This window comes from Notamacropus eugenii, chromosome 5 (assembly GCF_028372415.1).
Source record: "Notamacropus eugenii isolate mMacEug1 chromosome 5, mMacEug1.pri_v2, whole genome shotgun sequence".
NCBI lineage: Eukaryota > Metazoa > Chordata > Mammalia > Diprotodontia > Macropodidae > Notamacropus > Notamacropus eugenii.
The window spans coordinates 273,304,741-273,317,374 of record NC_092876.1 but is presented as its reverse complement, the minus strand read 5'-3'; positions in this window follow the sequence as shown (position 1 = coordinate 273,317,374).

Sequence of the window (12,634 nt, the reverse complement as noted above, 5' to 3'; positions counted from 1 at the left end):
TTTTAATTAGAAAATCCCAGGGGCTAAGCAAATATACTAAGTGAAAAAATTAATAGCTTTCTTGTTGGCCTTCCAGTCTATTTTAGGCTGGAAATCTCTTTCACTCTGTCGTTTTGTGACTTCTGCTGCTCTAGAATTATTTAGAGTAATTTTTTACAGGTATTTTATGGGCTACTAGGGGAGAACTAGAGCAGATCTACCTTTCTACTCCACCATCTTGGCTCCACCCCTCTATATTGGATTTTGAATCTGGTTGAAATAGAATATCACATTAATAGATGGTGATTTTCAATATAAAATGAATCGATACTATACAATTATGAGATATCTTACTGTTTTTAATCTGAATTTGTGGTCAATTTCACATCATTACATATATGCAATGTTTTAATGGGATATACAGACTAAAAAAATCAAAAGTCAATGTAACAAAATTTTAAGGATGAAATAATACTCAAAGAAAGAGCTATGGAAAGATATCACCAACCAACTCCCTCATGGAAATAGGAGGTCCACAGATCTTATATGTTGCATATTTTTTAGACTTTTTCAACCTATAAATCAGTTGCAATGATTTTCTTTTCCTCTAAAAATACTATTTGTCACATTGGATGGCTGTCTGGAAGGGGAAAGATGAGGGATACTTAAGACAACTATGATAATATAAAAACTAAAAAATACTAATAAAGTCAAACAAAAAGAAGATATATATGCATGTGATAAAATTCATGAACAATAGTGGGGAGTATTTGGATGAAGTGATTTTGTCACTAAAATGTTATACAGAATATCTGAACAAAGAGATAAAGAATTTGGGAAACAGATTACAAATCCAACACAGAGACATAATACAGGTAGCTAGGTGGCTTAGTAGACAGAATATAAGACTGAATCTTGCTTCAGATACTTATGAGTTTTGTGACACTGAGCAAGTACCTTAACTCAATTTCCTTTTCTGTAAAATGGGCAAAATAGTACCTACCTCACAAATTGTTGTGAAGATGAAACTGCTTTGGGAAATTCAAACTGGTATACAAATGCTAGCTATTAATTGTGTGGAAAATTTTAATTATACAGATATTTGCTTGTGCTTTCTCTCTACCTAAACCAGAGTGGTTAATAAATTCTTGACTTCCTTAACGATAATTTAATCCTTCAAAAAAGAGAGGAAACAACAAGGGGAAATTGTTTTGTAGATCTAATTCTTATTAACAGGGAGAACCTAAATACTATGATGGGAATGATTGGTATCCTGGCTGAAAGCGACTACTCATTACTAGAGTTTATGATAGAGGAGACAAAATCTAGGTAGGGTCTAACACACATTCTCCTTTGGAATGTACATTTTTGGGGAAATAGATTTCAAAGAATTCAGAAAAAACATAAACATGATTTGTGTAATTAAATGCTTTAGGGGAGAAGAAGTTTAGCCAAGGAGAGATGAGAGATGTTCAAGAATGAAATTATGAAGACACAAAGGTAAAAATTTCCAATGAGGAGGGACCATGGGATTTGTCTGCAGATATGTGTGAATACACAGGGAACCCTCTAAACAACTTACATTTTATAAAGGAAAGGATTGGAAATTTGCTTGGAATCTATGGGATGAAGATAATGTGCCTTGAAGCTTATTTTGTTTCAGTTTTCTCTGCAAAGGAAAATGATAGCACTGGGCATGAAAGAACAAAAATGACTAATGTGGAAATGATGCTCAGGATAAATAAGTTGACAGTAAGAGAACATCTTGCTGCCCTTGATGAACTGAGGTCACTTAGTGATTATAGTCTGGCAATAACCATTTACTATGTATCTACTATGTTCCAGACCTTGGGGATATAGAAAAAATAACAAAAGATCATTTCTGTTTCCAACGAGCTTATGCTTTAATGGAGGAAGCAACCTGTAAACAAGTACATGTAAGCAAACCATACACATTAGAGGTAATCAGCACAGGGAAGATAACAAAAGCTTCTTGGAGAAGGAAGGATTGCAGTTGGGGCTTGAAGGAAGTCAAAGAAGCCAGGGGACAGAGAGGACAAGAGAGAGATTATTCCAACTTGGGGGATGAAAAGTGGAAATCAGGAGATGAAATATATTGTTTGAAGAATAGCAAGGAGATTGTTGTAACTGAATTACAGAATATGTGGATTTAGAGGTTTAAGGTATAAGAAGTCTGGAAATGGGTGTCAGGTCATGAAGGGCTTTGAACATCAAATGAAAGATTTTATATTGGAACCCAGAGGTTCCAATATAATATGGAATTACTGGAGTTTATTTAAAGATGGATAATCAGGTTAGAACTGCACTTTAGGAAGATCATTTCAGCAGCTTAGTGGAGGATGAAATGTAGTGGTGAGAGACTTGTGGCATGGAGATCAACCATCAGGATATTGCAATAGTCCAGATGTGAGGTATAGGGGCCTGAACCAGTGTAGTATAATATCAGAGGAGAAAAGGGAAATATTTATGAGACATGTTATAAAGACCAGTATTGGTCCCCCACCCCAATGAGTTTTGGGTTTGGGTCTACACTAAAGCTATTTAACAATTTTAATCAATGATTTGGATAGTATGTTCATAGAAATTGAAGATGTCACAAAGATGGAGGAATAATTAACAGAGTGACTGACAATCAGAACACAAAAGGATTTTGATAGGCTAGAGTACTGGTATGAATATTAGATAAAATTCAATAGGGATAAATATGAAATTTTGTAGTTAAGTGCAAAAATATTCGCACTTTGAAGTATCAGCTGAGGGAGGTATGAATATGCTGCAATTCTGAAAAAGATGTGGCTATTTAATTAGATGGTAAGCTCCAGATGATTCTATGCTGTGATATAAAACCTAAAAAAGCTAATGCAATCTTAGATTACTGTAAGAGAGGCATGGCTTCCAGGAATGGGAAGATAACATTCCCATTGTACTCTGTCTTCATCATCCCTTCTTTGGAGTATATTGCTGTAAAACCAGTGTGATACTCATAGCAGACGCTACGGATATTCATACATATTTCCAGGGTAAATTTGCAAAATATAAACTCTCTTCCTGAAAACCAAGACATCTATTCAAACAGCAGAAAGTCAAATTCATCATAGAAACAAAGAAATCTATACATGTTATCAATTCAGGAAGCATGGCCATTCCCAAGCTTTCCCTCCATGAGGTCTCTCCACAAACAAGCTTCCTTAGACAAAGTTACTCCCTCTCTTACTTATGCTAGCTGCTCTGCTCTGCTTGCTCTCTCCCAGCTCTGCCTCTCTCTCTCTTCTTGCTGCACCCTTTGTGCTCTGCTCTTTTGGCAAGCTTCTTCCACCATCAGCTTCTTGTGATTCAGGCTATGGTCTTTGGGCTAAAGCTCAAAGCAGGTCACATGGGCCTATTAAGGGGCAGGGAAGAACTTCAAATTCCCTTACCATTACATTCTGCCCAAAATCTTTCATGGCCATCAATAGGTCAATGGGAGTTTAGGGATAACTGGTATCATTACTTCACAACAATATAACAGGGATAACACCAAATAAATATATAAAACAATATCTTAGGGTGGGAGCTTGAATGAAAGCACCCCATCACTTCCCCCTCAAATAAATGGAACCCAAAATCCCTTGGAGTAAGGGATGGAGGTCTCTTCTTCTATAACTACTTCCTGCTGAGATTGGGTGTAGTGCTGTCCTTGCCTTGATAGATCCCATTTGAGGGGTCAGTTCTTTAGCCTGGTATCCAGTGCTTGGTTGGTGCCAAGTCCAGGGGTGATGTATTGCAGACTTGGACAGAGGGTGACATCTAGCTTAAGCAGTGGAGGGCACTACAGAAGACAAATTTAGCAAACAGATTGAACAGACAAAAGTCAAAAAGAATAAGGAGTAAAAGTAAGGGTAAATATAGCATTAGCTGTGCTTCTGGAGTCTATGAGCCTACTATTGCAACCTTATTTATGGTAAAATACATGAGTTAAGGGCACAAATTAGTAATCATTTTCTCCTAAATAAACAACAGTTATGGTATTATCTTTTCTGTGTGCTATAATCTCCTCAGCCTTTGGAACATCATTTGGCTTCCATTTTACCCATAATTTAGCTCCCAATTATATTCTATCAATAGAACTAAACCTTTCAGTTCCTTTGATAGTTGCTTCAGAAGGAGAGTCTGTTTACACAAGGGGTATAGTTTTACAAGGAATAATAATTGCTTGAACTGTTCTAACAATTTTACAAAACTGTGTAGGTTCTTTGCCTAAATTTTGGAATACCACAGCAATTTGTCTTTGATGATTAGAATCTATTACTCCAACCAATATAGTATTCCTTGAGCTGCTAATTTTTTTTTTTAGTAATGGCATTATTGATTATTTATTTATTTTTAGTGTTCCACAATCACTACTATATAACCTAGATTTTTTTCTTTTCCTTCCTCCCCCTCCCTTTCCTCCACTTCCCCCCTCCCTCCCCAAGAGGGCATATAATTTTATATAGGTTCTATATATACATTCCTATTAACTAATTTTCACCATAGTCATGTTGTATAGAAGAATTAAAATGAATGGGAGAAATCATATAACAAACCAAAACATAATACAAAATGAAAATGATCTGCTACAATCTGTTATTGAATTCTAAGTTCTTTCTCTGGATGTGGAAGGCATTTTGCCTTAAAAGACTATTGGGAATTTTTTAAGTCCTTGCATTGCAATGAAGTTCTAAGTCTACCAGAAAAAGTTCTGGTACACTGTGGTTATTGCTGTGTACAAAGTTCTCCTGGTTCTGCTCCTTTCACTCAGCATCAGTTCATATAAGTCTTTCCAGGTCTTTCTGAAGTCTTTCTATTCATCATTTCTTATGGTGCAATAGTATTCCATTACATTCATATACCATAATTTATTCAGCCATTCCCCAATTGATAGGCATCCCCTTGATTTCCAGTATTTGGCCGCCACAAAGAGTGCTGCTATAAATATTTTTGTACGTGTGGGTCCCTTTTCCATTTTTATGATCTCTTAGGGATACAGTCCTCGAAGCAACATTGCAAAGGGTATGCACATTTTTGTGGCTCTTTGGGCATAGCTCCAAATTGCTCTCCAGGATGGTTGGATCATTGAGCTGCTAATCTTGATTTAGATAATATCCATCCAAAAGGATTTTTCGGGATTCTCATCCACATTCCAGTGGAGATTTTTCTTATATCTTTTCTATCCAACCAAAAGTTCTCTAAACAATGTAAATCATATCCTGTTGAACCCGTTGTTCCTGAATATGGTACTGGAACATCTTGGCTCACATTTCAATACTCAATATTTGGGATCTGTTTTCTAATTTGCAGATTTGGGGTTATCATTCTGGCTAGAAGTGTGCTTTTTCCCAGTAGCCTATTATTCAAACTACACTAATCAGTGAACAAATTATTTTTCCAATGTCAATAAGAATTATTAGAACTTAACTTCCTTAACTTTTCTTTCAATAATGCATTCATTCTTTCAATTAACTCAGACGCTTGTGGATAATATGAAATATGATATATCCATCCTAATTAACATTTAATATCTCTTCATGTCATTACCTTTGAAATGTGTCGGTTTGAATCTGCACTGGGTTCTATAATACATACTTATGATATTTAGAGTTTTACTGGTATCTTTCTGCATTACATACTTGTAGGGACAGACCACTAGTACACCTGAATAACTGCCAACACAAGTACGTATAAATTTGCATCCTTTATCTTGAGGTAGGAGTCTAGGACTTTCTCCTTGCTATCTCTCCTGTTACTATGCAAGGAACAGTTGATTCCTTTTCTAGTCGACGTATATAAAACTCCTCGGCTACCTGTTTTAACAATGAATGAGAGATACTAATACTTCTATCTTGTGCCCACTAGTGTGTGGTCTGAACCTCTAAATGACCATTAGATGCTAGTACCAGATCATCAGTTGGTTTCAGTGTTGGGATAATACGCTGAGTAGCCATCTTTGCTAGTTGATCAGTATATGCATTGTGCTTACATTCTGGTATGGTATGAGGGCCACATGAGCATCTACATGAAAAACGGACAAATTAGTAACCAAAAACATGTCTCATATATCTTCCCGTAATTCTTTGCCCCAGACTTGTTTGCTATGAATTTCCCAATTTTGATTTTTCCACATGGGCATCCATATAGCTAACCCACTGGCTACTCCCCATGAATCAGTAAATATATGGCACTGTGTTCCTTGTTCTGTCTTAATCACTTGATGTACTGCCATAAGTTCAGCATATTGATTACTTCCACCTGTCCCCATACTTTTCAAAGTCTGCATGTTACATGGATTATGGTTATTGCTTTCCAATGTCTTTTATGGACCAAATATTTTGCTGTCCCATCAGTAAATGATGCATGACTCTTTTGTTCTTCAGTTAATCCATCATATCTGTCTTTCCATTTTTAGCAAGGACTGTACCAACTGTTGCTTTGTTTCAAGGGATGTATCATTTTCCTCAGTATTCATGTTTGCTATAGATTCATTTAAACAGAAACTCCACTTTTGTCTGTTTTAGATGTGTTTTGAATGTATCATTTCCATTTAATTGTGACAGCTTCTTTTGCATGTCCAATTCTGTGGAAAGTTGGGTACTCATTACCCAGGTCATAATTGGAATTCCAGGCCTTAATATTACTTCATAGCCCAGAGTCCATTCTTCAGGCTCTACCAAAACCCAATGTGTAGCTAACAATTGCTTTTCAAAAGAGTTATGTTGAACTCCAGATGAAGGGAGTTTCCTAGACCAAAATCCTAAGGATGCATTTCAACTTTGTTGTTTTTGCCATAAACTCCAGTTTGCATATTCATCCAGTATAGTCACGTATAATTCCCCCAGACCACTTTGCATAAGCCATAAATCTAGGGCCAACAGTATAGCAGCCTTGGATTTTTCAAAAGCTTTACTCTACTCAAGTTCTCAAATTCATATTTCTTCCTAGTAACTTTATATGAGTTTCAAAATCTGTCCCGAATGTGGAATGCGATGTCTCCAATATCCAAATAATCTTTTAAACTTTTGGACCTCTTTCTTATTGGTAAGGATAGGAAAATCCTGAATCTTTTGTTGGGCTTGTGGGAGAGTCTCTTGCAACCCCTTATTCCATTATATACTGAATAAGAAATTAGATTTTCTTATTAAAATTGTAATATCATTCAAATTTAATAGGCCTGAGCTATTGAACGTTTAGTCTCAGGACCTGACCATTCTTTAAACCTTGTACGTTCTTGGCAATAAAAACAGGAACTCGCCACTCCTGAAACTGCTTATGTTCAAGGGAAGGTGGCCCCTTCCTTGAGCATAAGCACTTGACAGTGATAAAATGTGCTGAGCTTCAAGGTTTTTGAACATGTCAGCAATTAAAAAGCCAGAATTAGACCCAGACATACAAGCTGCATATGCTAGGGAAGTGGGCTAAAACTCTGTATGTAACTGCCCTGGCTGAGAGCCTTCTTTTTTCGCGAACCCTATAAAAAGCTCGGACCACCAAGTCCCGATGAGCCTCACCCGTGGGAGGACGCTTCGCGCGGGACCATCTTTACACAATTTGTTCCGGCTGCAATGGGGCTCCCAGCCGATGAGCCTCACCCGTGGGAGGACGCTTCGCGTGGGACCATCTTTACACAATTCAAGTTGTTCTGGCTGCGACGGGGCTCCCAGCCGATTGAGTTATTGGAGGTTCCCTTGAATTGGTGATGTATTCTCTTCCTCTATCTATCTATTGTAATTATAGCCCTTGTATTAATAATCATTATATTTGCCCTCTGCTTCTTCTGCTGTCCTAAACTGTCTGTACCGTGCCTTGTGTAATTAAAGCTTTTTACTTTCGTTTTGATTGAGTCCGAGAGCGTCATTTACAGGAGCGAATCCGAACTTTCTTAATACATATACTTAAAATTTTTACTGTTTGAGCTGGTCCTTGAACATTTACAGTGTTAACTTCCCACACTTTTCATATGCTCAATTAAAAGTATCGAACTCTTCTCCAACTCTTGTACATTTTTTCTCTTGTGTATATATATATATATATATATATATATATATATATATATATATATATATATATATATATATATATATATATATATATATATATATACACATATATATATAAGCATGTAGATATACACATGTGTGTATTTCTTTATATTTATATACCTGTATAGATATGTATATACATGTTGTATTGTATATGACAGGGACACAGGTACATGCATATATACATGACAAATATTTTGACTGTTGAACAATGAGGTGGGCCCAAAATTGAGCAAGAGTAGGTGAATTGGTTGAATTGTTTTGGGGGAAATTATAAAATTCTTTTATGAACAAAGATTCTTTCAAACAAAGGCTCTTTAAAAAAATGTCCTTCTAGTGATGCTGTATGATTTTGAATCACAGAATATCATCTCTAAAGAAAGGAAGTAAAAAAAGAAGCTAAAGATAACTGAATATGATTGGCATGAGCAAGTGGAAAACATTAAAAAATTACTTACATAGGATAAGTGGTAAACAGGATGCCATTAAAATATATGCCAGAAAAAGGAGATGGATTAGTCATATGGCAATAAAGAAGGATAGTTGATGGACAGCTCTCATGGTCCATTGATATTCTTGTGATGTCAAGAGAAGATGAAGCAGACCCATAGAATAGTTAATGGCCCCTTCGTACTTAGAATAGGACACAGAAAAGGGCCAAACAGAATGGGGAAGGTATTGTGGGTTGTGTTGTTTATCACTGAAAAGAATGGTTACTCTAAGACTATAGGCCCATTGGAGTATTTAATTATTGCTTCTTGTGGGGAGTTCTGCCTGTCAATCTCACCTCTTTAATTACCTTCATTCAGAGAAGGGTGTGTGTGTGTGTGTGTGTGTGTGTGTGTGTGTGTGTGTGTGTGTGAAAAAGCCAAACCGTGTTGAATGAGAGATGCCCTTGTCTTTGGATGTTGTGGTAAGAATTCAATGCGAAATCAGATTTTGAATTGGGAGATGAGGTAATGAATGATCTTAGAATGTGTAACAGATTCTATTTTTCCTAATTTTATATTTTTTAGTGGTTGATATAGGTCCTTAAAAGTTGGTTATGAGTCCACATAAAGAACTGTCTAAACTCAGCAGGCTCTGTGTCCTGGTGCTGTGGTGAAGCTTCCAGCTACAAATTGGTACAAATGGAATACAAAAAATAATTATCAAGACCCTGACATCTTCTAGGTATGCTGCAATATGATAGATATAAAAATATACAAAAAATAAATAATCTTTGCTCTTGAGAATCTTCATTCTGTATGTAAATATGCACAAGCATATCTGCATATATATGAAATATTTATAGAATAAAGACAAAGGCACAATGTAGTAGGTGGGGGAGGGCACAGCAATTGTAGGGGAACAGTTTCATGCAGAAAGTGGTGCTTGAGCTGTATCTTGAAGGATATGATACTCTATGAGGTGGAGATGAGGATAAAGATTATTTCAGGGATACAGGATGGTCAGTGCAAAGGTATAAATACTGGAGATGACCATTTTATTCCTCTTTATTTGATTCCTCATGTCAGTCTTCTCCAAAATTATTCCAAGCCTACTCTTCTCTTAGTCCTCTCATACCTTCCCTGTTCTCATTCTCTCGGTTGAGGACATCACCTTTCTCTACTAAGAAACTGATATAGTTTTCTATTACTTTCCTCTTCTTTTCATCTTAAAACCCCTTTGCATCTTCCCTTATTCTCCATGTTTTCTGAAATCTACAATAAAGAGAATTCCTTCTTCAGGGATCCAACTTTTCTCCATATGCACTTTATCCCACCTCCTCTCATCTTCTCATCCTCTAATCTTCTCCAGCATATTGAATCATTCCTGTTAATAATCTTCAACCTCTCCTATCTACTTGTTCAATATAAACTGTCTTCAAATGTACTCAAGTATACTCCATCCTTAAGGAATCTTTACTGGGTTCTTCTATTCCTTCAAGCTATAATTTTGCATCTATTATTCCTTTGACAAACTCCTAGAGAAAACAAAACAAAACAAAAAAGAACCCACTTCCTTTCACATTGCCTTCATTTCCTTTCTCTCACTCAATCCTTAAAACTTTGTATTTTGGCTTGTGATCTCATCACTCAAATACTCTAACTCTTCATTCTCTCTCATTCCATATATTTAGTCAGTTACCAAATATTCCTGTTTCTATATCACAACTGATTCATTCTCTTTACTCGTTCAGTCCCAATTTTATTTTTCTCCACCCTTAATTGAACTTGGTGGGGGGAACATTTGATAGTCACTACTTAAATTTGAATCCTCTGTGCCCAGTGACCAGAGGAAAGAGTGCTTCAGGGTTTTTCTATATCATTTAAATAAATACCTTTCTGAGGCTAATTGATGTTAACTAGCTAGTTGATATTTGGTAGAAGTGAGCCCATCTAACAAGCCCCCAATTGCGAGATACATGCTCATATTAAACAAGAACAATCCCTGTTGTGAAATCAGGAAATCTTTTATTACTCTTTACATCCAATCCCCCTGAATGGACGGGTATCCTCCCCAATAAGATTACAGGAAGACTACAACATGTGCAGAATGATGGGGCTTCTTATACTGTGTTTCTAACTTTGGATGTCCCATGATACCATCCCCTGCCCATGTGACTCCAAGTTCTCCTCTCTGATAGGCCCTTCCTCCCACAGCTCCTTGGACCTGCATATTAGTTTCTGACCTCTAATCTGTCCATGTTAGGTCACAACCCTCATCATCTAGAAATATGGAAAACAGAACTTTCTTGCCTCCTGCAAAATCTCCCCCCTTTTTTCTTTATTAAAATTTCTGTTTCCACCTATAAATCCAATCGATACCTCCTCATATTTTTTGCCATATAAATTCTTCCCTTCATCTATCCCCCTTTATATGAATATGAGTAAAGAGAAAAGTTGACAGACGCATTGACAAATTACAAGGGGGCATTCCTCTTTCATAAGTGCAAATACAGAGATTCAAAATACAAAGGTAGATCAATGAATTGTCCATTCAGAGGTTCCACCTCATACAGCAGGTTTGGGAGGAACATTATCTGATGCAGTTTTCTGGTCTGGATGCTTGTTCAAGTCGTCTTCAGCATAGCATCTCAGCATCTTCTTTCCTTTATCTTCTTGTAGAAATCCAAATGGCCACTCTCCTACAAAACTGACTTTAATCCCAGTTTAGATGACCATTCCTAAGATTTATACACTTTTCATTCTTACAAAATCAGAATTGGAACTTTGGCCAATTGTCATCCTTAAGAAATTTACATTAGAAATGCAGGTTTTACATTTTACATTAATTCACTGTTAATTTCCCACTTCAGGAGGATAAGATTTCTCTAAGGAGTCAATAACAGGCTTCAGTACTTACATAAATACAATAAATAATCATTTTTAACACAATAAATATCACATCATAAAACAATTCCAACTTCTCATCATGTGATGCTTCTTTTAAAGCATTTACAATATAGACCATGAACCATTTTTTCTTTTAACATTAACTGAGACAAAAATAAAAATGACTATATATGCTAATCTCACAAGTCCTTGACCTGATTATCTCCATATTATTACTCAGAATTAAAGGACCCTAACTTACTGCTATTAAGTCTGAAATCCTAAACCTAATGACTTAGTTTTAGACTTAACCTCAAGTGTTCCCCTACCAACAATCTATTACTTAATGATCTAGTGTGATGCTTACAAAACTTTTGATTATAAGAAATTGCCACTAAAAATAGGGACATTCCAGGCAGGAATAGATTGCCAACTGGCATTTAGCCAAGTTTAAAGTCTGCCAGGTGTCAGTGGAGAAATTGAGTCAGGAGAATCCTACCTCAATGCAGGCTGAACAGCTGCTCTCCCAAACTTCCCATGAGATCACCTTTTTGCAGTTCATACCAGCATCTCACAGGTTTACTGGCATCATGGATCAGCAGCTCAGCTCATCTCTCTTGCTATCCATACCTGGAGTTAGACTCAGAAGGACAGTAAGTTAATAGTCCCATAAAATCTTAAAATAGCAAGCTCCAATAATCAGTTTCAGATATGACTATAATTTCACATTGGCTAAGGAACATCTTTTGAAGCAAGTCTTAAGTAGCTTACATGCCTTTCTATACTTTTCTTAGTTCCTGATTAAATAACAATCATAAAATCAAATTTGCCATTAAAACCATAAGATATTGCTCTAATAGATTTACATGTATTTCCCAAACTACTCTGTCCCTTTTTAACCATGCTCAGCCTAAAAGAATGAGCTACCCATATGATAAGTTCAAACACTAACTTCAACTTATGTTCATGAAATGAATTCAAATCAAAACAAAGACATTTAACTTTCCCATCAACACCAATTATTACCAGAGGTTACCTGCCTTTAAGAAAGTTAGGCTGAAATTTTTTCCCCAAACTAAACATGTCTTTAATTTAGTCTCAGTAATTAATTCAGTCAATTGTTTTTACCCAATTGGTCTTTGTAATATGTAAAAATCTTTTCCCAAGTTGGAACCTTTGTCCATTACCCCCAAAGAGTTTTAGTCCCATTTGTCTAAATGGGCCCTGGAAAACCTCACCTTATACCACCTGAACTGGCTCTCT